Source organism: Aotus nancymaae, unplaced genomic scaffold, assembly GCF_030222135.1.
Source record: "Aotus nancymaae isolate 86718 unplaced genomic scaffold, 86718_ANA_hifiasm-v0.15.2.pri h1tg000158l, whole genome shotgun sequence".
Classification (NCBI taxonomy): domain Eukaryota; kingdom Metazoa; phylum Chordata; class Mammalia; order Primates; family Aotidae; genus Aotus; species Aotus nancymaae.
In genome coordinates, this window is record NW_026988573.1 from 1,472,949 (window position 1) to 1,497,319 (window position 24,371).

Here is a 24,371-nt window from a genome sequence, read left to right on the forward strand (position 1 = left end):
TGATTCACCTCTGGACTGAAAGTTCTGAGGTGAACAGGCCTGGGGGTTACACAGGTATACCTTAGCCAAGACACCCTGAAACATCCCTTTGGGGATGTGGCCGGGAAGGCATCAGACTGGTCTCCCATTTGGGGGGCACCCACCCTTTGTCCGTCACTCATATATGTAGTACTGTCTTTATTGTAGCCTCTAATTTACCATGTGGCGGATAGCCCTAGCCCTGTCTCTTTTTGTTTTCTTCCTGATTATAATCATTGTAACCTGTAGGTTTTCTCAGCCACCTCTTCCAGGAAAGGAACACTTCTGCCCGTGTTGGGTGTAATACCTGTTCCTATCCCTTCCTCGCCTCTGACTGCCCCACAAAAGCCAACTATGGGGAATCAGGAGTCCCGCTTGGACCCCAAGTCACCATTAGGATGCCTAGTCCAAAATTTACCCAAACTAGGGCTTTCCATAAAAAAAGAAAAAGCTGCTCTTCCTTTCTACCATAGCCTGGCCACAGTATCCTCTAGACAACCAGTCTAAGTGGCCTCCAGAGGGCACATTTGACTTCGATGTCCTGACAGACTTAGATAACTTTTGTGAAAAGAACAGTAAGTGGTCAGAGATCCCCTACGTGCAGGCTTTCTGGTATCTCCATTCCCGCCCCGCCCTCTGTTCCTCTTGTACCACCACCCAGGTGCTCCCAGCCAAAGAAACCTCCTCTTCACCCTTAGCCCCTCCACCCTCCTCCTCTTCCTTTTCTGACCCCGACGTGCCCGAGGAACTCTCCCCTCCACCCGCTCGACCCAATAATCCTCCGCCCTATGACAGACCTCAACCCCCCTCAGCTCCTCCACCTCCTAATCCCAACCTGGCCTCTCCTGTTGGTGCTCACACCTGCTTGCGCTGTGCTCCCAATGACGAAACCTCCCCGCTTTGCTCCCTCCGTGAGGTGGCCGGAGTAGAGGGCATTGTCTGAGTGCACATTCTCTTCTCCCTCTCCGATCTATCAGCCATTGAAAAACGCCTAGGGTCTTTCTCCACCAATCCTACTGCTTACACCAAAGAGTTCCGCTATCTTACCCAGGCATATGACCTAACCTGACATAACACGTATGTAATCCTATCCTCCACCCTCACCCCAGATGAGCAGGACCGGAGCTTTACAGCAGCCTGGGCACATGCTGATCAGGTACACCTAACAACCAGATGCCGGTAGGCGTGGCAGCGGTCCCTGAGGCTGACCCTAATTGGGACTATCAGACTGGTCAAGATGGCCGCCACCACCGAGACCAAATGCTACAGTGCCTCCTAGTGGGCACCTTAGGCGCAGCCCAAAAGGTAGTTAATTATGACAAGTTGAGGGAAATTACTCAGGGACCTGATGAAAACCCAGCCGCCTTCCTTGACCAATTAACTAATGCTATGATCCTCCATACCCGGCTGGATCCAGCCTCCTTAGCAGGGGCTACAGTCCTAGTCACCCACTTCATCTCCCAGTCGGCAGCTGATATAAGGAGGAAACTTAAAAAAGCTGAGGAGGGCTCCCAAACTCCCATATGGGACCTGGTAAACATGGAATTTAAAGTTTTTAACGGCCGAGAGGACAAGGCTGAGGCCACCTGACAGGCCCACCTACAACAGAAAGTAGGCCTCCAAACCTGAGCTCTTGTAGCAGCCCTGAGGCCGGCAGCCCACTGAACATCCGGTGAAGGAGGTCCATCGAAACCCTTCCGAAATGCTTCAAGGGCCCCACCCGGACCCTGTTTCAGATGTGGTCAAGAGGGACATTGGGCCCGGCAGTGCCCCTGTCCTCGTCCATCTCCCGGACCCTGCCCAAGCTGCAAACAGGCTGGACACTGGAAGGTTGACTGTCCATCCCGGACTACGGGATCACTCCCCGCACCTCTATGAGAGGGGCAGGCCGGTCCGCAGGAAGCAATCCCTTCACCTGAACTTCTTGGACTTCTGGACGACTGACGCAGCCCGGATTCGAGGACCCCCATCACCCTTGCTGAGCCCAGGGTAATGCTGCAGGTAGCGGGTAAGTCCACTTCCTTCTTAGTGGACATGGGGGTTACCTATTCTGTATTTGCCTTCCTACTCAGGACCTAGTATACCTTCCCAGGTCTCAGTCATGGGAATTGATGGAAAGCCTTCCTGCCCTAATCAAACTCATCCTTTAGCCTGTGTCCTTGAAGGACACCCCTTTTCTCACTCTTTTCTAATCATACCCTCATGCCCAGTTCCCCTGTTAGGAAGAGATATTCTCCAGACTGTGGGGGCCACTCTCCAACTTACTGGCCCCCCATACTCAAACCCATCACCCACTCACCTCCTACTGCCCCTCCTAACTGACCCTATGCCTGGTCTCATCTATTCTTTATTGAAAATCCTTCAGTCAGCCTTCATCCCACTTCTCCACTCAACCCAGATACTTTGTTTCTCCTTCCATCCCATTCCCCCTCCCCAGTCCATTCCTGCTCTCAAATAATAGATACATTTGTTACACCTCAGGAGGGCCTGTAACCTTCCTCTCTCTAGCCCAGACCTTACCTTTTATGTAAATGGAAGTTCAATAGTGACAGCCGAGGGGCGACGAAAGCGGCCTATGCAGTAGTCACAGATTCAGCCATCCTTGAGGCACGTTGCCTCCCCGATGGACCTACAGAATGAGGCCACCTTAACTAACCAACTCAGGCCCTTGAGATGAAGGTGACTGATAATAATGGTGGTGGTAATGAAAGTAGTAATAATGATGAAGGTGAAGATGAAGGTGATGATGAAGGTGATGATGAAGGTAATGATGAAGGTAATGATGAAGGTGAAGATGAAGGTGATGATGAAGCTGATGATGAAGGTAATGATGAAGGTGATGATGAAGGTGATGATGAAGGTGAAGATGAAGGTGAAGATGAAGCTGATGATGAAGGTAATGATGAAGGTGATGATGAAGGTGATGATGAAGGTGAAGATGAAGGTGAAGATGAAGGTGATGATGAAGGTGATGATGAAGGTGATGATGGTGAGGGTGATGATGAAGGTGATGATGAAGGTGATGGTAGTGATGATTATGTTGTAGGTGATGATGGAGGTGATGGTGATGATGGTAAAAGTGGTGATTATCATAATGAAGGTTATGGCAATGGTGATGATGGTGAAAGTGATAATGTTGAAGGTGGTGATGATAAAGGTTGTAGAAATGACAGTGATGATAATAAGGGTGACAATGAAGGTGCAACAACCCCCAACCTTTCTCTTGGTTAATGTTAGCCGAAGCCATAAACTTCACTAGTTGCTTTTATGTGCCTCCCTTAACAAACCCCCCTTCGCTGCAGTTTCCCTCCAAACTGGGTTCAAGCTGTCACGATCATCTGCAGGACCTGACACCACCCTAATGGGTATCCCGCTGTTCAAGATGCACTCCCAAGATCTCTTTCTCTGCTACGGAACAACCAACAGCTGCAGCTGCAACACAACTGCAAAAGTAAGATCCACCCTTTATGTGCCTCCAGGAGGATACTTTTAGTGTAATAGAACCCTTACCAAAGTTACAAATGCCTCCCTCCCCTCCCTCTGTGTGCCCGTTATTCTAGTCCCGCAGTTAGAGGTATACGGGCAGGCTGAGCTCCTATCTCTCCTTACGCCTCCCCCTGCTCGCTGAAACAAACGAGCTGTCTTCCTCCCAATAGTAGTCGGCCTCTCTTTAGCATCCACTTTAGCGGCTGCTGGAATAGGAAGTGGAGCGATAGGCTACAGTGTCACTTCAGCTGCACAACTGGAAGACAAGCTCCGTGTGGCCATTGAAGCGTCAGCCACCTCCCTGGCCTCCCTCCAGTGACAAATCACGTCACTGGACCAGGTAACTCTCCAAAACCGATGGGCCCTTGACCTACTAATGGCGGAAAAAGGAGGTACCTGTCTGTTTCTCCAGGAACAGTGCTGCTATTACATCAATGAATCAGGCCTAGTAGAGGAAAATGTCAACACTGTCCACCGCCTCCAGGAAGACCTCCATAAAAAACACAATACATCAGTCTTGCCTCTCAGCTGGTGGCAATCTCCCATGTTTGCCTGGTTGACCCCTATCATCGCTCCCATCATCATAATCTGCTTACTACTACTAAGAGCCCCTTTTCTTCTCAGGTTCCTGCAAGCTCGTATGCGAGAAATTGGATGAGTGGCTGTTAACCAAAGCTGCTTTGCCCCTATATCCGGCTCCCAACAGAGGCACCAGCCAACTGACCCATCCCCCTCACTCCGCCCCTACTCAGCAGGAAGTAGCCAGAAAGAGCGGCGTCCTATATCATCAAAAATGTCAGAATGTAAGGCCGGTTGCCTCGCCAGGAGCTCGGACATGCCCACTCCCCCTCCGGGAGCTCAGACACGCCCACTCCCCCTCCAGGAGCTCGGACACGCCCCCCACGCCTAGAAACCACGTCATCATCCCGCGCCCACTTCTGCACTCGGCACTAGGCTCTGCACTCAGCACCTAGCCAGCCGTTGAAGAATCCTGCCAAAATTCAAAAGAAGCCCCGCCAGAACCTGCCCAGTAGCATTTTGTCCCGTCCGGGCCCCACTCCCCCTGGGCTGCCCACTCACCAGAAATCCCGCCTACCTACCAATAGCAGCTTGTACGTCCACGTCCTGCTCTCCCACAATCAATCAAACGCCTCCACTCCCTATAAAACCCCACGTCTGAGAGGAGTCCGTGCGACTTCTCTGGCCCCTCCTGTCGGACTGCAGAACCTCGCCCAGGAGCTGAATAAATTCGCATTGGATCTTCTTGTGCTGGTCTCAGTTTCCTCATTTTAAACTCAGCAATAACCCTTACACTAATAGCATGGGATTTTGTGACACTTTTACGAGCATGTCCCTCCATGCTCAGTGTAGCATGCTCTCAATGAATGGCATCCTTCCAGCCCGGCTCTAGAAGCTCGTGCGGTTTTAAATTTACCCAAACGCAGTCACTCGCCAAACATACGGTTTTGTAACCTGCTTCCCTGCATTTGCGTCTGACAGGGTCACCATTATTCTTCCAGATCCTCACATCTTCTTCTGCAACATAATCTCGAAGCAGATTCCCTTGTTTAATGGAGTCAACCCCTTTTCTTTAAAATTTTTAATTGTGGTAAAACACACATAAAATGTACCATTTTAGCCATTTTTAAGTGTGCAGATCAGGAGCATGAAGTATATTTCACACTGTTGGGCGACTCATCTCCCGAATTTTTCATCTTGCAAAACTGAAAACCAATTCCTTTCAGATGTGTGGGTTTCTTAGATTAAGGAAATATTTTTAGCAATGTTTTAATAAGCGTCTTTGTAGCTAAGTCACGGGAACCACCTGAACCTACTTCGGTGGCTTTCAGGACACATTCTTAGACGTGGGATTTCCAGGCCCAGGGACGTGCCCTTTGCAAACTCCTTATTGTGGAAAACGTCGGCCAATCACAACGCAGAGAGACTGGAGTGATGCGGTCTATCCGTGGCTGTTGGCATTCAGCTCTTCCCTGTCCTGCGGTGAGCTGATAAACCAGCTCTCAAAGCACCCGCCTGGGAGCATTTGCTGATTTTTGTGCTGTAGATTTTCTCGCCATGGCCAGTTTCAGTTAAAGCAAGGTTTGACAACCGGCTTACAAAATTCCTGAACGTTTCACTGTCACCTCTCACAAACCAGTCGGAGCCGGCGCCATCACATCCCTTCCTCAATGTCCCAAGCCTCAGTATTTTTTCCTTGCTGGGGGATGGGGTGGAGGAAGAGATTGGAGTATTTAAAGGAAATCACAGAGCATATCCATTTACCCATAACTACTTCAGTGCAGAATCTGACGGATGAAGATTTTTTTTAAAAAATTACCCAGCCTACGTTCAGCAATCTCCTGTCATCTCTGAAATGCCTTTTTTACAGTTGGTTAGTTCAAATCAGGATATTGGCTCTTTTTGCTCTAGAACAGCTCGAAATTCATTCACGCCCCCCACCCCCACGCTGTTTATTGGAGAAGCTGGGTTGTTTATCTGACAGAGTTTTCCACGCCCCAGAGCTGGCCGGGATTCCTTGCCTGGTGTGGAACGTGCTCCTTCATCAGCGTTCTCTCAACTGGCTTCCTGCTGCATCTTCCAGGGACCTGGTGTCTGCCACCCCCTCATCTTGATGTCACCATTCGCTAATGGCCGCAGCTGCCCTTGGCCAGCCCCTCCACTGTCGGGTCCTGTGGGCTCCCAGCACACTGCTGCAGCGGGGCTGTGCATTCACCTGGCTCCGTCACTTCACTGGGAGTTACAAAGTAGCGAGACTTTCCAAATGTCGTCCTTCCTTCCACGTTTACGGGCTCCAGTTCTTCCTGAAAAAGCTGCAAAGCACATTCCCTTCTCATCTGTGTGGTTACCCTAGCATGCAGCCTGCAGAGGGAAGGCTCGGAGGTTCCGTTCCTGCCTTTATCCGGGATCAGGATGAGCTGGTACCCTGTGAGGTTTGTGGATGTTTACAGTATCGATGCAATCTCACTGCTTTTTGAAAATAGATTTAATGTGCTTCAATCCACTGCAGTGGTATTCTTTTTGACGTTCCAGTAATCCCACTGGGACCGTGTGGCACCAGGGGCTGTGGCGCTTACTTTTGAAGATGAGTAAACTGAGGGCTGGAGAGAAGTAAGCTGCCCAGCACCCCAGTAAGATGAAGGGTCTGGGTGGGGTCAGGGCTGGATCCACTGCTCCCATCCACCCTAGGGCCCCTGCCGCCCTCCCCTGACTGCTGAATCCCGTGTCTCCCCCACACGAATGGCCTGAATGCCACAGCATCTTTGGGGGAGCACATGCTGTGCTGATATCAGGTTTGGGGGCGCTGGCCGAGTTGTGGCCCTTTTCTTTGTGCCCTGAGCCAGGAGGCTGGTGGCCACATCTGAGCCATCTGCTCCTGACCTTTGGGCCACAGCTTATTGGTTTGGGGTGGACGTCCACATGTTGGAGAGGCAGAAGGCACCAGTCCCCGGAGGCAGTGGGGAAGGCCATGGCCACAGGAGAGATTGCTGCAGTGGTCCCGACTCTGGTGCGGATCCCTCCCCAACACCTGCAGAGTGACTCCTGCTGTGTGTGTCACCTGGAGTGCGTGTGAGCTATTTGCACCCCGTAATTATGGCCCCACTTCATCAATGAGGGCACTTGCACAGCTTGGGAGGGGTTCTGGGAGGGAGTGTTGTCTGTGGTCATGCAGGGATTATAATTCAGCACCGCCCTCCACCAGGGCCACGGCTGGGGCCACGGCTGGGGCTGACTGATAGCGGGGGCCACGGCTGGGGCCACGGCTGGGGCTGACTGATAGCGGGGGCCACAGCTGGGGCCACGGCTGGGGCTGACTGATAGCGGGGGCCACGGCTGGGGCCATGGCTGGGGCTGACTGATAGTGGGGGCCACGGCTGGGGCTGATAGCGGGGGCCACGGCTGGGGCTGACTGATAGTGGGGGCCACGGCTGGGGCTGACTGATAGTGGGGGCCACGGCTGGGGCTGACTGATAGTGGGGGTCACGGCTGGGGCTGACTGATGGGGGGGCCACGGCTGGGGCTGACTGATAGCGGGGGCCACGGTTGGGGCCACAGCTGGGGCTGACTGATAGCGGGGGCCATGGCTGGGGCTGACTGATAGGGGGGGCCACGGCTGGGGCTGACTGATAGCAGGGGCCACGGCTGGGGCCACAGCTGGGGCTGACTGATAGCGGGGTCCATGGCGTTCCCATAGGGAAGCATGTGCCTGGGTCAAGGGGCTCCCACTGCTGTCAGGCTGAGACTGCAGGGAGGATGGAGACTGCGGGTGGCTGTGGGTGGGCTGAGGAGCTCAGGGGTGGGTACGGGGGAGCCATATAATACACCCAGGCTGGACTCCCAAGCGCCAGCCTGGCTCTGCCTCTTGTTAGCTGCAAGAATGGGCCTCCAATGCCTCCATTCCTCTGCCTCAGTTCCCTCTTCTGTAAAGCAGGAGAACCCCAGGGGTTCTGTGGGATGGAGGTGCTTGTGCTCAGTGCCGTGCTGATGTTATAAGGATCTCGTCCCTCTCTGGGTCTAAGTCCTTCCTCAGGTCTCAGAAAAAGACCGCCTGCTGTAAAGCTCTCTTTCAGGTCTGAGATGCAGCTGGTCCCTGGCTCCGCCCGGCTGCAGCTCCTCCGGGCCCAGGTCTCCTCCAGCAGCGAGCGGCCTGGCAGCATGACGGGAAGGGTGCCGCCTCAGGCTAGGTGCCCAGGGCTGTCAGCAGCCACCCTCCGACACCCGGGCCGGTCCAGCTGGAGCCTCTCAGCCTCGCTCTGCAGATACACGCCCGCTGAGGAGCAGCAACGCCCGAGACGGCGCCAGGTCCCAGGGCCAGGCACAGCCGACAGACACACAGTCCACTGGCAGCTCCACCGGCGCCCGGCCTGACATCAGCCCCCGTTCATTCTGAGCAGCTCCCAGGAGCAATGGGGCCTCCCTGGGCCCCCACCCTCCTGCCGCCCCTCTGCTCTTGCTGTGCCCCACCCTCTGGAATGCCCATCCTCCCAGACCTACCCACCATCAAAGGCAAGCATGTGCCCTCCTCCTCCAGGAAGACTTCCTGAACTTTTAACGCACACCACAGAACTTCAAAACTTCAAATTCCAGAGCTAAGAGGGACCGTGTCCCACCTTTTCATTTAATGGGGTAAGAATATGGACCGCCTGCTGCCCTCCCTGAGTGCTCACCTTCAGCCTCCTCCCTGCATGGACCTGAGGACTCTGCTTAGCTGTGGCCCAGGTGACACGAGCCTGAGGGGCCTCCGTCCTGCTCTACTCTTGCTAGTGACCTTGGGTCAGAGGCCTGTCTCTGGGTTCAGTTTTCTTATCTGTAAGATGGGTGTGGCAGGGCTTAGACACTGATTCCTCCCAACTCTGGGGGACTTGGATTTTTAATCAGCCCTGCCAGGAATCCAGATGATTCAGACACGCGACAAAGTCAGGATCACGAACGTAAAAAACCGTCAAGTGATGAAGTGATAAAGCCAGATGACACCCTCCAAGGGTGGGCAGAGAAGGGAAGGGCTACAGACACTTTGGATCCCAAGGACACTTGAGCTCTGAGAAAGCTGAGTGCCTGAGAGAACCGGGGAGGACCTGGGTGCTCAGGGTGGTAATGGATCGGGGATGAATCAAGGGGAACTTCCTGGAGGAGGAAGCTTCTGAGCTAGGCCTTGAAGGATGTGCTGGGAGAAGAAGGAGAGGGCCTGTGGGTGCTGGGAACAGCACAGGCCAAGCCTTGGAGGCAGAGCCATGCCAGGCAGGCCCAGTGACCGCCTGGCGGAGGCCACTCTGCCCCTGCTTGTGACTCGGGCAGCACCCTCCTCCAGCTCCCTTGAAGCCTCCACGCTGCCAGCCAAGACAATTTGGCAAGAATAGCGCTGAACTGTTTATCTGCCCCCTGGGACCATAAATGGTTTTAAGGCTTTATAAATGGCTTTGCCTCCCTGTCCGCACCCCGGGTTTTTACAGGGACAGGTTGTGAGATGGGGCCCCCCTGTGCGTCCCCTGCCCCCATCCACAGAGTTTGTGGTGAAGGGGCCTGGGCAGGCAACAGTCCCCTTCTGAGGGCCCTGTCTCGTCTCAGCAGCTGGCAGGGAGAGCCAGCTGCGCTCACAAGCTTCAGTTGTCTCCTGCGGCACCGAGGACCGAATGGTGTGGAACTGCGGGGGGCCGGGGGAGATGGGCAGGAAACACCTGGCAGCAGAGCCAGACACCGGCCTCCACCTGCCTCCCCCGGGAGCCCCCTCCCCACACCCGCCTTTCCCTGGCAGGAGACCCCTGCTCCTGCCATCTGGCCACATGTCCTGTGCTGAATTTCAGACTCTGCTAGTTTTCTGTCCCTCTCGCCGCATCCCCCTCACTTGCTGTAAAGCCTGAGGGGATGGAGCCTCCAGGGCCTGTGGAGTTCGTGCCCCAGCCTCAGCCCCGGACACTGCCTTGCATGGTACAGGGCCCGTGCGATGCTTAAGGAAAGCTTCTGTCTGCCTCGTTCACCTGAGATGCCCAGCACTCCTCGTAGAAGCCGGGGAGAAGCCGAGACCTGCATCCTCGGCACTGCCCGTGTCCTCTGGCTCATCCAGCCCTGCACCTTCCAAACCCACCGGGCCCCAGGACAGGGGAGCCTGGTGAACACACAGAGTCCCCGACTGTAGTGCGGCTGCAGGGGTCCTGCAATCTGACGGCTTCACAAGCAGCCTCTCCAACTGGGTGAGGCGGGCGCCCTCCACTTCCAGATGGGGAAACCAAGGCTGGGGTAGAGTGGGCCGCCAAGCTCGTGGCCTCACGGTCAGACTCCTCCCCACACCAGCGTCTCGTCGAGGGCTTACGGAGACTCAGAATGCCTTTTCCTCCACAAACACATCTGTCTGGTTACAGAGGCGCTGCCGCTACCTGGAAGCCCAAGGGCCCCAGCGTCCTCGATCGGAGCGCAGCCCGCAGAGTTCCTGTCTAGACCTCCTGCACATTTGTTCCTAATTTCATGCTCCGCGGGCTCCCAGATGCCGGCTTCAGTAATAAACAGACGAGGAAGTGCTCGGCTGCCCTGCGCTGCTGAGGTTGGTCTCCAAGACGTTATCCAGAGCCCAGCTGGGGGTGGGCTGGCAGGAGGGGGTCTGGGGGGGCCTGGAGGGCAGTTCCCAACAGCACCTGGAGTGTCTGCCTCCCCAGCTCTAGCCCCAGCTCGGCTGCGGGGGGAGAGGGCGGTGAGTCAGGCCCTGCCCACCACCGTTCTGAGCGGCTTACAGTCTGTCTGGGGTGGCAGAAAATGCCCACGGCAGGGGGACTGATGCTGCCGGGCTTAGCACGGAGTGGGGAGTTGGTGTTCGGGAAACTCGCCCGTGCCCAGGGTTTGCCCCTTTGGTTGCCTGGATTCTTTGAGGGGTCCCCAGAAAGAGCACAGGGACAATGGCATTTTGCTGGCCATTTCTGGGGTTCCACAGATTTCTAGAAGCTCTCCCCAGACCCCAGCTGAAGGGCACCCTGGGGTCAGTACCACGCACAGGCTCTTAGAGTCTGTGGCTCATGGCCCGGCGGGAGCAGGGTGCACAGTGTGTGCTTGGCACAAAAGAGTGAATGGTGATGCCTTGGGGCCCCTGTGCTCTTGAAGAACGGAAGCCGTTTCCGCACTGGGCCAGGCGGAGCTGGGCGGTTGGGTAGGAGTGAGGCAGGGTTGGGGTGTGACTGGGAGCAGGGGGTCCCTGCCTTTCTCAGTGCTGCCATTCAACCATGTCAGGGGTTGTAAGAACCACCAGGACCACAGCCAGGCTTCGTGGAACTCTGAGCATTCATCTCATTTCACCCTGGGACCCCTCAGCGGAGGCGGCTTTCCCAGGTGGTGGCGTGAACTGAGGCGAGAACCCACTCCCCACACAGTCGGGGAAGGAGGGGCTCCAACATATCTCTGCAAGGAGATAGCCTGACCCATATTTTCTAGGGAGTAAACTGAGGCCAGAAGAGCGAGACGATCCACTGAGCAACTGAAAACCTGACCAGACAGATCTGTCCTTGCTCCTTAAGGAGCCTGGTTAGAGCTCAAAGCCCATCCCTGTCTGGAGTCCAAGCCACAGAGGCCACACTGAAGACAGCTTCAGCTGGCCCGAGACCAGGGCGACCCAAGGCTGGAGCCCTGCCTGGCCCACCACGGGCATGGTGTGGAGCTGGGAAGGGGAGTCAGGGGTGCTTGGACCAGGAGGAGAGGAGCTGGAGCCAACGCGTAGGCCGTGGATGGCTGGGAGGCCCTGGAGCCATAACCGGGAAGCAAGAACCTGAAGGGAGTGGTGACTGTCCCCCGCAGCCTGGTCCCCAGGAAAGTGATCTGCCAACTTCAGGAACCGTCGGGCAGGGCAGGGAGAGTCAGGATCAGGCCTCCTGGCCTCCGTCACGGGCCTGTGCCAAAGCCACTGGGGGCTCCATGGTCCTCAGTGGTCACTGCTTCCTCTGACCCAGTGGGCAGGGCTTAGGCTTCGGTGCAGTTAGAGGCTGGGTCAGGTGGAGCTGAGAGAGCCCCCATCAGGCAGGGTGTGGGAGGAGAGGGGGCCCCAGCTGAGGGCTGCCCGGCTGCTCCCTGGGCCTCCTGGAGATGAGTGGCTTGTGTCTCCCACGGGCATGGCTGGGACTCCCAGCTGGAGCTTTGGGTGGTCTGAGGGAGGTGGGCATTCAGACCATCACCCTAAGAGTCAGGCCTTCCTCAAACCCCAGCTTCTGCCCAATCCGACTAACCCCACTTTCTCAGACTGGCATTCCTGAGGCCCTTTCCTGGGGTCTCCCTGGGAGCCCCTGGAGCAGAGAGAGGAAAGGGAGAGAGAAAAGAAAAAAAGGTGATGGAGGAATGAGGGGCAAGCCTGGGCGAGGAGGGAAGGGTGGGAGCCCAGTACTTGCCAGGACCTCACTGCTGCCATCTGCAGTGAGGCAGGAGGCAAGGAGCGGCCACAGAGGCAAGTGTGAAGCCCCCGCATCCTGAGCTGTGAGGCCGGGTGATGGGGGAGATGGTGGTACTCCCTGCTTTGGTGCCTGGGAACCTCAGACTCTGCTCGAGAACTATTAGCTGGTCTCAGTCCCTTTCTGCTGAGACCGAGTCGAGGATGGTGGGAGATGGGGGCACCACTGCCCCTGTCAGGGGCAGAGCAGCAGGCAGTGGCATGAGGCACTCAAACAGATCATGCTGGTGGGAGGCCCAGCCTGTGGGGCCCTTCTGTCAGGCAGGCTGCTGTGCTACTCCAGGCCCTTGAACAGAAAGATCTAGAGAAGAACTTGCAAAAATATAGCTTGAGCTGTGGCTGCTGCTGTCAAGTCTGGAGCTGTTGCCTCTGGCTCCAAGTCCTGCTTGCCCAGAGGAGGGTATATCTGGGTTGCGTGATCTAAGGAGGTGGGATCCAGACTCTGGGGTGGGGTGGGCTCAGTGCTGCAAAAGGATCTAGCATGCTGAGGGATCTAGCATGTTGAGGGATCTACTTACTGTGTTGAGGAAATGTAGCATGTTGAGGGATCGGCGTGTTGAGGGAACACAGCGTGTGAGAGATTTAGACACTGAAGGATCTAGCATGTTGAGGGGTCTAGTGTGCTGAAGGATCTAGCATGTTGAGGCATCTAGCGTGTTGAAGGATCTAATGTGTTGAGGGATCTAGCATGCTGAAGGATCTAGAGTGTTGAGGGATCTAGCATGTTGAGGGATCTAGCATGTTGGGGAAGCTAGCATGTTGAGGGATCTAGCATGTTGGAGAATCTAGCATGTTGAGGGATCTAGCATGTTGGAGGATCTAGCATGTTGGAGAATCTAGCTTGTTGGGGGATCCAGCATGTTGGAGGATCTAGCATGCTGAAGGATCTGGCATGTTGAAGGATCTGGCACGTTGGAGGATCTAGCATGTTGGGGGATCTAGCATGTTGGAGAATCTGGCATGTTGGAGGATCTAGTCTGTTGAGGGATCTAGTGTGTTGAGGGATCTATTGTGTTGGAGGATCTAGTATGTTGAGGGAGCTAGCATGTTGGAGGATCTGGCATGTTAAAGGATCTAGCATGTTGAGGGATCTAGCATGTTGGAGGATCTAGCATGTTGGGGGATCCAGCGTGTTGGAGGATCTAGCATGCTGAAGGATCTGGCATGTTAAGGGATCTGGCACGTTGGGGGACCTGGCACGTTGGGGGATCTGGCATGTTGGGGGATCTGGCACGTTGAAGGATCTGGCACGTTGAGGGATCTGGCACGTTGGAGGATCTAGCATGTTGGGGAATCTAGCATGTTGAGGGATCTAGCATGTTGAGGGCTCTAGCATGTTGGAGAATCTGGCATGTTGAGGGATCTAGCATGTGGGAGGATCTAGCATGTGGGAGAATCTGGCATGTTGAGGGATCTAGCATGTTGGAGAATCTGGCATGTTGAGGGATCTAGCACATTGGAGGATCTAGCATGTTGAGGGATCTAGTATGTTGGAGGATCTAGCACGTTGGAGGATCTGCCACATTGAGGGATCTAGCATGTTGAGTGATCTAGCATGTTGGAGGATCTAGGATGTTGAGGGATCTAGCATGTTGGAGAATCTGGCATGTTGAGGGATCTAGCATGTTGAGGGATCTACCATGTTAGAGAATCTGGCATGTTGAGGGATCTAGCATGTTCACAGATCTAGCATGCTGCTGATCCACTCATTGTGCAGATGGGTGTCTGTGCCCCCCCGAGAGGGGGCCTTGCCCAGGGCCAACTGGCATATCTGCTGCAGAGTGAGACACAGGCTAGGTACCCTGAATGGTTGTGGGCACCAAGTTGTTGGTAGAGGGGATAGGAGGAGGGCAAAGTACTGGGTTTCTGGGTGCTGAGCTCAGCAGCCTCTCCTAGAAACCCCCAGACCTCTCCTGCTCCAAATACTACATGGTCTGAAATATTTATGCACATCCCTAAAGAAGCCTATGGTTCAGGCCCATCTCTCTGGCAGGCCCTGCAACTGTTGACATTGGTGATTTCAACACAGCAGAGAAAGCTGCTCAAGAAGTAGAATGCTCAGCAATCCCCCAATGACCTGGGAAATTCCGTGACCTGGGGCTCCTGCCCATGCCATCCTGTATTGCCCCACTGGAGTTCCTGAACTGTAAGTCTAAACAGCTTGCTGCCTCACTCAAACACCCTACATGGCTCCCCATGCCTCCTAATAATGATAAGCACAGGATCCTGTGCCAAGCACCATTACCTCTGTGCCAGGGGGGCATGGCACCCTTCACCAATGTCTCCTTTCATTGCTTGGACAGCCCAGGCAAAGTATATTATTATGCCCATTTTACAGACAAGAACAGAGAGCCAAGGAGCCTGGCACGGGGAGAGAAAAGCACAGGGTCAAATGGTCAGGGGTGAGGGCTCCAGGGTGAACATGGTGTGCCACTTCAAATCGGATGTCTCTCCTTTTCCCTCCGTCCCCCACCCTCAGCTTGCCTGTAGGGATGGAGTAAACTCGCCACCTTCCCTGCATCAGACCTAAGCCCCATGAAGGCAAGAGTTTGGCTTCCCACTGCAGTTCTCCGGCCACCATGGGGCGGCACAGTTCATGCACACAGTAGGGCTGCATTGGCGCTGATTTCAATGCAGTGGGGGCCACTGAGCACACTTGCACTGCAGGCCCTGAGTGGGCTGGAGTCTTGTCCCCATGGCCCCCGCCCTCACCTGCCTGGTCCCCATTGTTTCCTGGGGGAGGCAGGAATAGCAGCACAGACCTGTAGGCCAGGCCAGGGCTCCGGACCGCCAGGAGAAGGCAGATGAGACGCATCAAGAACTTTCTGGGCTGTGGTTTCCCGATCCCCCAGCCGTGGATCAGGAAATGGGGGGTGGGAGGGTGGGGCTCGAGAATCCCGGGCAAGTCCCAGCTCAGCTGCAGACAAAGCTGGCATTTTCTCTCCCTTAAAAATAACAATGTGCAGAAGTTGGGTTCTTAAAACCCTCTCTGCTGCTTTTCTTTTTTTTTTTTTTTTTCAACTTCCTTTTCCAAGAACTGAGCGCAGCTCCTGGTCCCAGTTCAGGGCCTGGAAGGCAGACGGGAGGAGGGCCAGGCCGGGACTCGCTGGAACCACCAGAACTCTTCTTTATTAAACACATAACTAAGCCCCGTGCCGGGCTGGGGGCTCCCCGGTGCTTCAATGAACCCCATAGGCACAGCCGGCACGGGTGCTGTGAGCATCCTCATGCAAAGATGAGGAAACTGAGGCATGACGAGGGAGGAAGCACAACCCGGATCCTTCCAGGCCTCCACCCTCCAGAGTGGCCCAGCACCTCGAGTTCATGTTCAATAAAACCCTCAGATGCTCAGTAAGGCCCTCTCTGACTCTGCCTCACAGGGACGAGCAGACGGAATCTGCTCAGCAGGAACATGCCTGGAGTCCCCGGAGAGGCCCGAGAGCTAGCAGACACATGGAAGGCACCCCAGACCCCAGCCAGCAGTGTGGCCGGGAAACTCTGCCCCCCGCCAAGAATTCCAGCCCTTACCAAGGTCTTCTCTGCCTGAGGGGCTGCTGGGTGTCCAGGGGCCCACAGAACAGCATTCTCGGTCAGGACATGGGACACATGGGGCCAGTTGAGAAAGAACCCTGGATACTCCCATTGCCTTTTGTGAAGGAAGCTTCCTGGAGTCCTGAGAAAGGCACCCGCTCTGCAGCCACGGGCCCTGCCGCTGCGCTGGCAGAAAGCCTTTCTCCTTGGGCTCCTCAGTGGGCAGGCAGGCTCTGGACAGGGCAGGGCCCAGCTACTGGGACATCCTGGTCTATCTTCCAAGGTCCAAGCCCAGCCCACCCAACTCATGAACGGCTGCCTCCCTTCTGGGTCTACCTTGCCCTGCCATCACCACCCTCTGCCAAGCGGCTGGCCTCCTGGGGCTGGGGCAGCCTCTTCTGCGGTGGCAGGTGCCTGCCATGCCCTGGCACTGGGCCCCTGCCTCCCAACCCTCTCCATCCTGGGACCACCACAGCGGGCTTGGTATTTTTTTATTTTTTATTTTTTATTTTTTTTGAGACGGAGTTTCGCTTTTGTTACCCAGGCTGGAGTGCAATGGCACGATCTCGGCTCACCGCAACCTCCGCCTCCTGGGGCAATTCTCCTGCCTCAGCCTCCCGAGTAGCTGGGATTACAGGCACATGCCACCATGCCCAGCTAATTTTTGTATTTTTAGTAGAGACGGGGTTTCACCATGTTGACCAAGATGGTCTCGATCTCTTGACCTCGTGATCCACCCGCCTCGGCCTCCCAAACTGCTGGGATTACAGACGTGAGCCACCGCGCCCGGCCAGCAGGCTTAGTATTTATGTACGCCAGGAACCAGGCACTGTTCTGGATGCGGGAGACACCTAGGCCGAGCCTCAGGGCCCTGCCCGCCTGGGTGTCTAGGGACGGGGCAGGAACTGCAGCTGAGATGACACCCACATTGCTCCTGTTGGGGCCACGCACACACCAGCTCATCCTGCCCCCTCCTCCTGGCTTGTCTCCCTGCAGGGGATCCTGCCAAGCTGTCTCCACAGCTGGTGTGAGCTCTCCACAGCAGAGGTCGTCCAGTCCTCCCCGGTGCTGCCCTAGCGGCCTGTCCCTCAAACTGGGCTTGCACCAGCATCCCCCGAACGCACTGAAACCTGACTGCGGGCTCCACCCTGAAGTTTCGGACTCAGGTGTGCAGAGAAGATGCCTTTCTCCCCAGTGCCCGGGGAATGCTGATGCTGCGGGCGCGGGAGCGCACGGGAGGACCACAGTCCTGAAGGGTGGTCCAAAGCAAGTCCAGCCCAGCAGGGGCTCCTCTGAGTGGGTCCAACCTGACCCTCACCCTACCCTGTCTGCGTGGCCTCTGCCTCAGGACGGGGACCGCTCTGAGGATGCACCCACTGGCCTGGGACCATCCCTTGGCCCGGGAGACCCCTGGCACTCCTGGCACTGCTCTCTCCCTTCCAGGTGACTGACTCCTTCTGGTTCCTTAAGACGGTGCCAAGCCTTGCCTCCTCCAGGAAGCCTGCATGGATCCCCACTGCTCCCAGCCTGGCCCACCTGCTTCATTTTCCTTGTTTTTCTGGAGCTGCTCCCTTGGCCAGGACACTGTGACCTCAAGTCCGTCTCCATGAGGGTGGGCTCTTGGCCTCACCTTGGTAGGCCTGGTAAACAATGGGTGCTCCATAAATGCCTGTGAGTTGAGTCACTGGCTGAGGTGGCGCTCCTTGGAGTCAAGCACCCTGAGAGGGGCAAGGTGCTGCTGTGCCCCTGCAGGACTTCTTATGTAAGGGAGTCACGACTGCAACCCCAGGGAGCGGAGATGCACCTCCCTCTGCCGTCTCAGAAGCCCTGGGAAAGTCAACCTGGACTCAGAACTGAGCTCACTCCTGGGCAGCCTGAGAGGGAGGCCGAGGGTGTGTCCAGCAGCCACTAACGTCCACCCCACGGGTCAGGTGGATGGGCAGCTTGGAGGCACAGACGAGTGCCTTCCCTCATCTCTTCCACGAAGACACGCACGCTGGCTGTGCTGAGGGCCTCACAGAAGAAGGGCGAAGGGGGCCAGGCATGGGGGCTCATGCCTGTAATCGTGGCACTTTGTGGGGCTGAGGCAGGTGGATCACCTGAGGTCAGGAGTTCGAGACCAACCTGGCCAACATAGGGAAATGCCCATCTCTACTAAAAAAAAATTAGCTGGGTGTGGTGGCTCATGCCTGTAATCTCAGCTACTCGGGAGGCCCAGTAGCAAGAATCTCAGTAATCTCAGCCAGCCATGAGGCCCAGAAGCAAGAAAATGCCAAGGTGGTGGCTGGGAGGCCAGAGGAACAACCTCTTACCCAGACAAGTCTAAAGGGCATTGGGGCAGTGCAGGTGAGGCCAGAAGTGTAAATTAGGGGCAACCTTGGAGGACCCAGGACATCAGGTGTTTGGGGCCTAGATCAGGATATGTGTTCTAGAGAGATTCCTTGGATGGACTAATGGGGACGTCATAGGGGATACAAATGCCCTGCAAAGGTAACCTTGCTGCTGTTCGAGGGCCCAGCTCTGGATGTGGCTGCTGGGATGAGACGCCAAACCACAGTGCTGTCTGCACAAGCTGCTCTTGTTTTGTTCAAACATCATCGAGGTCCTACCAGTTGGCACAGTCACAGAAATGTCCCTGCAGCCCCAGAGCCTGTCCCACACGGGCCACTCCTGTCATCTCCTCTCACTGGGAGCCTGTGCCGGGTCCCGTGGATCTGGGGGTGGCAGAGGGGGAGTGGCTGTGGCTGAGACAGGCCTGCACTGGAGCTCACAGCCCAGACTTAGGAGCTGACAGCCGAAGGAGGCCGAAGTGGACAGAGGTCACAGGACACAGAACTGGGGAGGAGTGTGCTGCCTTGCAGGGGACCACACAGTCATGGGGCTCTGCAGAGGGTCCCCCATGAGTAGCTGGCTGAACAGTGACTCAAATGTGAGCAAAACTACCTGAGGCCAGAGAAAGAACCAGTTGATAGGATTCCAGGGAACAATATCTGAAGCTCTTACAGGTCCAGAAATAGTTTCTCTTCCCACCTATCAGGAAAAGCTTCTCATTCATGAAGCACTGAGTAAGAGCACTCAGGAGGGTTTGGACTAACAGCTGCTCTAGTCTTGCCTAATGCAGCTTAAAAGCAAGGCCTGGAAGGATCAAACTGTTTCCCAATAACTGAGCTGCATCCCAGAACAGACCTCGCAAATAAGTATTGCAACATGGCAATGAGGTGGAATTCACAACGTCTGGCATCCAGTAAAAAGTTACCCAGCATGGGAAGAAGCAGAAAAATACAAACCATAATGAATGGAAAATTGACTCACTGGAACTAACCCAGAAGTGGCACAGGTGACGGAATTAGGAGACACGAGCATTAAACTGGTTATTAACTGTAGTTCATGTGTTCAAAACACCACAGGAAGGCTTGAGTACATTAGGCAGAGACACAGGAGATATGAAGAAGAACCAGCTACCCTTCTAGAGACGAAAACATGACAATGCCTCAGATGAAAACACAGCGGATGGAATTAACCTCGGACCAGATACTGCAGAAGAAAAGATTAGCGAACTCGCAGAGGGCAACAGCAACCATCCAAAATGAAACAGAGAGAAAAACATCAACAAAGGAATGGCAGTGAGGCGGCGATCTTTCAGTGGTCTGACAGATGCATAACTGGAATCTCCAAAGAAGTTGGGGCTGGTGCAAAAAACAATTAGAAGAAATATCGGCTGAAACAATTTCCCAATTGGATGATATTATAAACCCACAGACCCATAAAGCTCAACAAACCACAAACACAAGAAACAGGAAGAAAATAACACCAGGGAACATTATAGTCAAATTGCTTAAAACCAGCACGGAAGAGAAAAATCTAAACACAGAGAAAAGGGCTGCATGACCAACAGGGCCCGCTACCCGTCGGAGGTGAGAACAACGGCAGACTCCGCGCTGGAGACAATGAGACCCAGGAGACGGTGGAGTGGTGTCTTTCAAGTGCTAAAAAAAAGAAAGGCCATCAACCTGGAATGTGCGATCCAGAAAAAGGAAAAAAAAACTTCCAAAATCAAAGGGAGATAAACAGCAGCATTTACACCATCTCCTCTTCCAGGCTAGCCGTGCAGCTCCTCAGACACACAGGTCTGGACCTACCACTGTGGATTCTGACTTTCTCACTGGGTTTGGGTCCCAACCTGAGCCACAGTGACAACATCTAAGTGGCCAGTCTGGGGCTCCCTGCTGGGCCTTCAACCTCACAAAACCTGGCTTCGAGGCCATCCCGGGAGCCAGGTGGGGACTGGGTGAAGCCAGGCTTGTCTTGTAAGAGGCGGGATTGAGGGGACAGCAGCTCCTAAGGGGCTCTCCCCCTGGGGACCCCAGACCCTTGGGCCCAGGCCCTTCAGAGCGAGCAGGGGATGGAACAAGGCACAGCGTGGGGTGCAAGGCACGTTCTGCACGGCAACCCTAGACCTTATGCATCCTTACCCATCAGCACGGGAGTGTGAAAACAAAAGAGAAGTGCATATGTGTGTGTGTGTATATATATATATTACACAAAACAACAAACCAAAAAATATAATGTCTATTTTAGCTGTTCACAAGGTTACAGGCAGTTTCCATGGCTACAGCTGTGTGCTTCGTGTGCTGGGGTGAGGAGGTGGGGCTCTCCTTAACCTAACAATTGGGGCACTTGGACAATTTCTGCCCAGGAGCCAGGCACCCGCTGCTGGCAGAAAGGAGGGAGCGAGGGATCAAGGGAGGGAGGGAGGGACAGAGGGAGGAAGGGAGGCAGGGAGGCAGGAGGGAGGGAGGGAAGGACAGAGGGAGGGAGGGAGGCAGGGAGGGACTGCTCTCCCAGGACTGTGATGTCCATGGTGAATTAGAATAACGCACTCGTGCTCCTCAGCACGCTGCAGTTTCAGCTGAGTTTTTGGGTCTGTATCTCCCCAGAGAGCATCCTGGGAGCTAGAGATAGGAGTCCTCATCTTATTTCACAGGTGGGGCACTGGGGACAAGGACTCAAAGTACCAGCAAACAGGTGGCAAATGAACACCTGGGCTGCTGGTTCATGTGCCTGATCCCCAGGGCTCCTTTCAGTGGCCCCTCTCAGGCTGCAGCCACTCCAGCCTTTAAATGCTTCACCTGCACAGAGCCCACCTCTGCCTCCTGGCTTTTGCACACACTGCTCCATCAACTTGGAACTGCCGTCCACCCCTCACATGGTCATCTCAGGCTCCTGCTCAGTCCTCAGCTCAGACGTGACTTAGTCTGGGAAGCTTTCCTGCCCGCCCAGGCCTCCTCTGGGCTCCCTATCCCAGCACACAGTGCTGCATCGGCCACAAAGGGAACCTGGGCCACGGGACCCCACTGCAAGCCTGACAGCAGCTGAAGCCTGTGTCTGTGTTTGCATCTGTGTGTGCCTGTGAATGTGTGTCAATGTGTAAGCGGTGTGGCATGTGTGCATGCATAGGTATGTGTCTGTGTGCATGTGAGTGTTGAGTGTGTACATGTGTGTATCTGTGTATGCATGTGTCTGTGTGCATGTATGTGAATGTGTCCGCATGTACCTGCATGCATGTGTGTGCGTATGTGTGAGTAGTGTCTGTGTCTATGTGCATGCATGTGTTACTGTGTATGTGTCTGTGCGTGTGTTCATGTGTGTGCAAGTGTGTGCATGTGTGAGCATGTGTGTGTGTGGTCTGTATGCATGTATGAGTGTGTTTTTGTCTGTGTTTATGTGTGTGCATGTGATCTGTGTGCATGTGTGTGTGAAAGTGTCTGTGTGCATGTGTGAGCATGTGCATGTGTGTGTGCTTGTGTGTGGTCTGTATCCATGTACAAGTGTGTTTTTGTCTGTGTTTGTGTGTGTGCATGTGACCTGTGTGCATGTGTGTATGTGCATGAATGTGTGTCTGTGTACAACTATGGGTGTGTGTGCATTTGTGTGGTCTGTGTGTGTATGCATGTGTGTGCTAGTGTGTCAGTGTGCATGTGCATACATGTGCAAGTGTGAGTGTGGTCTGTGTGCCTGCATATGTCTGTTTGCATATGTGTGTGGTCTGTGTGCATGTGTGTGGTGTCTGTGTACATATGTGTGTGCAGGTGTGCATGTGTGAGTATCTGTGTGCATATCCAAGTGTGGGTGTGGGCCTTCGACCTCACAAAACCCAGCTTCGAGGAGGCCTCTGTGCATATGTGTGCATGTGTGTGTTCTCTGTGTGCATGTGTAAGTGTGAATGTGTGTCTGTGCATATGCATGTGGAAGTGTGAGTTTGTGTGTGCATGTGCATTGTGTGCATGCACATGGTCTGTGTGCATGTGTGTCTGTGTGCATGTGTGTGGATGTGTGTGTGCACGAGTGTGAGTCTGTGTGCATGTATGTGTGTGAATATGGGCTGTGTGCATACGTGTGTGTGTGTGTGTGTGTGTGTGTAGTGCTGTTAGTGGAAGAAGAGCAGCATGCAGGGGCAAAGGGAGAGTCCGGCAGCATGGCCAATCCCAAAGAGACTGGCCCACATGGCAGCAGGGGCAGGGGCGTGTGCCACGGTGCCCATTTCCCCGTGGTGCCACCCACTCTCAGTTCAGTGGAGCCCAGGGCACCTGGCACTTACGAGGGAAGCCCTAGATGGCCCCTGCAGCTGGGCCTCCAGATTCCTGCAGCTCATTTAAAGCTGGGCCCAGCTTGTTCCCTGGAGCTTTAGAGGGGTTCTGCAGTGGGAGGGGTGGGAGCAGGGGTAAAACCGGAGGGTAAAAGGATGGGTGGAAGCCCAAGGACTCATGGGACTTGAGGAGAGGCTGGCTAAGCTCCTGGAATCACAGACTCCCAGAGTCTGAAAGCCACATTCTAGAGTCTTAGAAAATTAGAACATAGAACCAGTGGCTGCTCAGAATCTGAGACTCCTTTCCTCTTAGACTCGGAAGGGACTTTGGAAGACACCTGGTGTAATCCCATGTTCAGTAAATAGCCACAGATGCTCCCTAACCCTCTTCCCCTAGCAAATAACAATTCATCCAAGGCCACTGATTCAACTCTCCCTGGGTGAGGGGTGGGGGGCGCTTCACTGCCTTGAGTTCCTGGCTGAACTCCAGATATTCTGCTCCTCCCTGAGGTCACCCCAGGTTCTCTGCCAGGTGCCAGCCATGAGGACCCCCAGGAGGGCCCTACCTGCCTGCAGGCTGTCTAGAAGCAGAGCCCCAGAGGGCAGCAGAGCCTGTGAGCTGACAGTCCGTCACCCACCCCTCACTCTCATGCACTCCTCCTGGAGCCCTGACCATCACCCCATCCTGGGCACAGGGGTTACAAAGACCCACTGGGCCCCCTTCCTGAGCCTCTGAGCTCTCTGGGCAGGGCACACCTTTGGAGTCGACTCAGCGATTCTACAATAACTCGTGCAGGTAACTCCGCTGCCCTGGGCAGTCTTTGATCAAGGCTTCAGCAAAGACCCTGCCTGGAGCAATTTTTTAACATTAATTTTCCTTTTTAAATAAATTGGGCTGAGCCATTTTTAAAGGAGTGGAGGTGTGCTGTTGAAAGGGTTTGTCTTGCATTTGAGAGGGTTTTTTAGAAACCAGTTGTGCTGTCAATACAAATAGCAGCATTAACCCCAGGGGGCCTGGCCAGGTAAGATCCCTGCCCCTGGAGTTCCCTTCCGATTACTGAAGCCCTCGTAACTGGAGAATGACGGGTGCTACATGGATCAGATGCAGCTGCCCCCAGATTGCTGCTACATGCTGGCTCGCTTCCCGTTTCTGGAATGCTCCAAGTCCCTTCTTCCCTGAGGACGTTTTGCTGGATTTGAATGTTTTGAGGGAAGACCCTGATGGGAAACCAGATGCCATCTCTGTTTCTAATCATGGGGTGTCTTGGTTTGGAGGAGCCACAGCCACACAAAACACCCAGCCATCTGACCACCATGGCGTCAGGGCGCATCTTGGAAGGGCTGACGAAAGCTGGGACCTGGCACTGGCCAGGAGGTCCTTCAGGCAGAGAGGGGAGTAGCTGGGAGGAGCCTCAGGGAGGAAGGGATTCTGAGGCTTCCAGAAACAGGCGGTAGCTGGCACACAGGAGTGCCACAGGGAGGACCAGCAGAGAAGCTGGGGGCTGGCAAGGTCTCTCCTGGGCGGGGCTCCATGGGCCACACGGGGCTGGGTTCTATCCTCAGCTGGGAATGGTTTTAAGCAGGGTTTGAACCCTGCCACACATACACACACACAGGGAGCTTTGGCACTGCCACAGGGGCCACTTGGCAGGGCCTGTCTCCAGCCATGCCCAAAGACCCCCAGTATAACATCAAGTGCCATCTGCCACGCTTCTACCTGGGTCCAGCATCTCCCATGGGTGATGACGGAGAGTCCTCATCACCCTGCAAGGGGGAAAGAGCTGGGTCTGTTCCCATAGACCAGGAAATTAGGGC

The 24,371-nt window shown here is 55.0% G+C and overlaps 1 protein-coding gene across 3 annotated transcripts in view; it reads right to left on the reverse strand.

Annotated features, from left to right (window-relative positions):
• FAM163B (family with sequence similarity 163 member B) overlaps positions 1-24,371 on the reverse strand; it is a 36,532-nt gene that overhangs the window by 5,152 nt on the left and 7,009 nt on the right. The window contains exons 1-2 of one of the 3 annotated variants that reach the window (XM_021671415.2): positions 3,901-4,210; positions 2,539-2,647 (exon numbers count right to left, since the gene is read on the reverse strand). The exons of 1 other annotated variant lie outside the window; for it this stretch is intronic. The gene's annotated coding sequence lies outside the window, so the exon portion shown is untranslated. Of the gene's footprint in view, positions 1-2,538; positions 2,648-3,900; positions 4,211-4,604; positions 6,341-24,371 lie in introns of those variants that run through there. One more of the 3 variants, XM_064371705.1, reaches the window with a different exon arrangement.